This window comes from Biomphalaria glabrata, chromosome 7 (assembly GCF_947242115.1).
Source record: "Biomphalaria glabrata chromosome 7, xgBioGlab47.1, whole genome shotgun sequence".
Classification (NCBI taxonomy): domain Eukaryota; kingdom Metazoa; phylum Mollusca; class Gastropoda; family Planorbidae; genus Biomphalaria; species Biomphalaria glabrata.
In genome coordinates this window covers 12,782,606-12,787,733 of record NC_074717.1, presented here as the reverse complement: position 1 = coordinate 12,787,733, position 5,128 = coordinate 12,782,606, and positions in this window count along the sequence as shown.

The window sequence follows — 5,128 nt, the reverse complement described above, 5'->3', positions numbered from 1 at the left end:
TATGCAAGCAGTTTTTTTCCATAAAAATACACCACTTTTACAACTATTCACTATTAATAGTAACAAACACAGGAGGCTATTTAGTAAGAGAGATGACTTTTTACCATAACTTTAACACATTTATGCAAACGGTTTTAGATTTTTGTCAATTTTTTTGTTTTGTCTGAGGGCCGATTTTGAGTTTGTGTTTCAACACAAACTGTCTTTGTAACCTTGTTTTTTTTATGTATTCACGAGTTGTCATCGACAATAAATAAGTGTGCAAAATTTAAACGTGATTCGAGCATGGGAAGTGGGGGAAATAAGGTGTACAAGATTTGTACCAGACAAAAACACTTTCATAAACTCTGTAGGAATAAACCCAGGAGGAATGTCTACAACTTAGAAAAAGAGAATGTAGTTTTACTTGCATTAAATAGAAGAGTGTGGGTGTTATGGGCCATAACTCCATGAAGCGAAGAACAAAATATAGAAATAAAAAAGAAAAACAAATAATAATATAAAAAGCTCAAGCCAATTTATTGGAGATCATATTTCTATTTTCAAAGGTTGACATTAATGCCAATTTATTTATTTCTATGATTTCTACATTTAACAGGAAAGCCATTCTGGTGTAGCTCCGATAAGCACCCACTCACAAGAAGCGCTCTTTAATACTGTCACTGATATAATCCACTATATAATGTTGAAGAGAGACATTCTACTGGATGTATTGTGTACAATAAACAGTGAAACCCTTTTGAAACACTTATAACAAGAAATATAATAAATAATGTTGTTTTTCTTTATGAAAGTTCACACAGACGTACAATATGTACGAGTAGGCCTGAATAGTCTTATGTTGGAATAAGTTTAGATAGATAGATAAGATAGATAGATAGATAGATAGGTAGGTAGGAAGGTAGGTGGGTTAGGGTTAGGGCAATGGTTAGGGTTAGGGTTAGATAGATAAGATAGATAGATAGATAGATTGATAGATTGAGGTATGTGGAGGCACAGGGACAGGGTTTCTGTGGAGGAACCTTACAGTTTTTCAAAAGATATAAATATACATTTGTGAATGAAAATACTTATATCTAAATTTAATCTCACTTTACTTAAAAATAAGATTTAGTATGTATATTTTTGTATTTACTTATTCCGAGTATGATAAAAAAACGTACACTTCGACATTTTTGCCAGCCGTAACCCTAACATCATGTAAACCCTAACCCTAACATAATGTAAACCCTAACCCTAACATAATGTAAACCCTAACCCTAACGTCAAGTAAACCCTAACACTAACATAATGTAAACCCTAACCCTAACGTCAAGTAAACCCTAACCCTAACATAATGTAAACCCTAACCCTAACGTCATGTAAACCCTAACCCTAACATAATGTAAACCCTAACCCTAACGTCATGTAAACCCTAACCCTATGTATAAACACACACATAAACACACATGTTAATATGTATATTTAGAGCAGTGTTTCTCAACCTTCGGAGGAAAAACACAATTTTAGTTCCCCACCTCTTGGACAGCTAGCAGCCCCTCGCCAAGTGTTCTCTTGCATTCTCTTGCATTCTTACATGCACAAATGTATTCTCCTGGCATCTACAAATCATTATCCTTCCTATTAACAAAAAAACAATTTAAAAAAAACAACAAATAAACAACAAAGTTTATAAGAAGTGTAATTGTATCAACTAGTTTGGATCAGTTATGTCATTAAATTTGTAATAGATCTAGAATGCAGACCAACAATAAATCAAATGTTGGGAAAAGCGACAAGGAAAAACGTATTGGCACTCAAAGCTTTCATCTCACTTGTTCTACTTATATTACAAAGTTTCTTATAAATTCTAAAATTTCCGAAATAAAATTAAACAATTGCAACAAATTCATGTCACAAAATTAAAATATTAGAATTTTGAGAACTACATAAACACTCTGTATCTAATAGACTATTTAAAAATTTATGATTTCTGCGTAAAGAGGAGGATGCGTTACAATGAAACAATTAATCAGGTACGGGTCCTCTTTCCATTTTATATATAAAAAATGATTGCATTCGACATTAGCGGGGAGGGGGGGGGGAGTGCGAAAAAAAAATCGATTCTAGATCTATCTCGTGGTAGCTCTAATAGTCCATTTCCAGGCATTCACGCACTGATCTGTATATATGATTAGCAAGAACCACTTGGTTATTTGTATGTGTTTTTTTTAATTAAATTTGTTTTCTGCTTTAGAGGGGGAAATGCGTATTTTCAGATGATAAACTGTACTCGCGTATTATCGAGTCCATTTGCGTACAAAATACACAAGATGCCAACTTGTAGGCAACTCTGTAATGGATAATATCAATAAGTAGTATATATTATTTAGGTATTTTGTCTAAATTTTGTTCACAAACAGTGATTATTGTACACAAAATTAAACTGCCCCTCCCCCCAATCCGAATGTTTACGGTCGGCGGGGGAAGGTGTGTATATACCTACTATCGACCTAACTATCGAAAGGGGGGGGGGGTCATTTGAGTGCGAAGGGGCGATCGCCTAATTCTGAAAATAGAAACTCACTTATCCTTTTTTTTTTCATTATTAGCTTGTCTGACACATGCGATTGTCTCCCTTGATTTGTGCAATAACAAGTCACATTACTGTCATAGACTGATTGAAGTAGAGCACAGGATGCCCGCATATGACACGATCGATTGAATCAATAGACGCACAATCAGAACGAAGAATAAGCCAAGTGGTATAAATCTGGTATCATTGGCTCTGCTGTCCTTTTAGCTGCTGCTATTACAGTCGTGAATTCCGATCTAGTCCCAGATGTATGACCTATGTAACGGGGGGGGGGGGGGGGCTATTTTGTTATTGATATTGCAGATCAGCAGGTCATTGATAATTGATCTTACCTGTTTCTGCAATGCCCTTGAAAGATGTATTTATAACCAATGAATAAATAACCATTACTTTTAATCCATTACTTTTAATTTCAGAAAATGTAAAGATTGAAAAATCAATGCTATATATATATATAAAAATAGGTGGCAAGAGCATAATATAATCAGGACATGATTCTGAACATGCTGGTAAAGTAGGCATCGGTATGTTCAAAATAGCAGCCTCTGCACTTAGTCTATAGCTTGGGAGCCAATCAGTGATCGCTAAATAACAGGTCGACTACAAACAGACCAAATTAAAATCACTATCGTCCAAGTACAAGCCTCGACCGAAGATGCAGAAGATGCACTCAAGGATGTAGCTCCAAATGGCACTTAATGAGAAACGCAGTCACGACCTCAACCTACTGATGGGATCATGGGAGACCTCATTGCAACCAAATCAGAAACAACGGAACTGGCTTTGAAGACGTACTTGACCGTACGGCTCTATAGAGAACCAAAAAGATAATGGCAAGAGTTTACTTTCTTCCTGCACATCCAACAGTCTGTCAGTCTGTCACGGACGTCATAAACACAAATATAAATAAGAAAATGCCAATTAAATCTGGTTTTAGTCTTTTTTTAAAAAATCATTTTAGAAAACCTTTTTTTTTAAATAAACAAATTTCATTGCCTTTCAGAATGCCTCATTAAATAACAATGGGCCTGCGTTCCAGAAAAACCTAGGCGATATCATTAGACTGCAGGTGAAACATTAGACCTTGGTGATATCATTGGACACCAGGTCAAACATTAGACCTTGGTGATATAGGACAACATGTCAAACATTAGACCTTGGTAATATCATTGGACATCAGGCCAAACATTGGACCTTGGTGATATAATTGGACAGCGGGTTTTTACATTAGTAAAAAAAAAAAAGTAAAGGTCCCCTTTCAGACCTTTTAATCTATAGGGCAGATAATGTCAAGGTTATCTGTTTCTGTGGCCTACCGTTAACGAGAGTGTCATGTGGCCAGCACAACGACAAACCGCCTTTACTTTCCCCAACTAACCTAAGGTTACCCATTAGAGCTGGGTGGCGCCCGAGGATCCAGAAATTAAAAATCCCAGCCAAGCGCTTTACCACTCAGCCACCGCGCCTCCCTTCAACATTAGACCTTGGTGATATCATTGATCGGCGGGTTAAACATTATCTATATATATAATTGTCTTCTTCGCTCAAGAATTTGGACGAGAAGAAGTAAAGGAAAGATCACGCTTATTTCTGCGGATAGTCACCCCACGATTAAACAAGAAAAAGGGGGGGGGGGAGAAAAAATAGTATTCACCCCTCACTGGTCGTGCGGTTTGCGTGCTAGACTGTCTTTTGGATTTATCAAACCCTGCCCGCTCCCACCCCCTTCGGCCTGCGGGAGGTTTGGACTAAGAAGTAAACTATCTTCAAATCTGAAGGAACATCCGAAACATGTAAAACATTTTACAAACAAACATTTTACAAACACTAAATAGCAGCGCCGGACTTAACCATTGTGACCAAGAAGTCACGGAAAGAGAATAAGTAATCTACTATGTTTATTCACCCGTCACTAAATAGCAGGGCCGGACTTAACCATTGTGGGGCTCTATGCGAAATGGATTTCGCGAGGTCAACTTTGGGTAGGGAAGCGGACAATAAGTGACATTTAAGAGTTTGTATTAGAAAATAAATTCGTCTTAGCATTTTATTCATTCTTTTCTACGTAAAGAATTACTTTACGAGTCTTGCTTGTAGCAAAGTCATACAGTATATCATAGTAATTCTGTTTCCTACATAGATAACGCTCAATAGCATGAATTACCAAATGTTTCAATCTATCTTTGAGAATTGTTGACCTCAAGAAATTCTTCATTAGTTTGATGCGCGAGAAGTTTCACCAGATTACACAATTACGGCTTATGCATAACACCTTTTTTATTTATCGCCCGTTGGATTGGTGTTTTCCATATTGATTGACACCTTAAAAAGACAACTTTTGTCTATATATTTTCGTATATCTTAAGGACTTTTTCTTATATTTTGCAATCTCCAGGAGCTCCTGGTAAATTGACGAAAGGGCGCGGAAAATCTGTTTTAAGTTATAAAATGGTTTAATTTAATAATTTATATACCTTGAATTAGCGGGGGCCCTATGAAAGTGCGGTACCAAACGAGGTCGCATAGGTTGCAGTGGCCTAAGGCCGGCCCTGC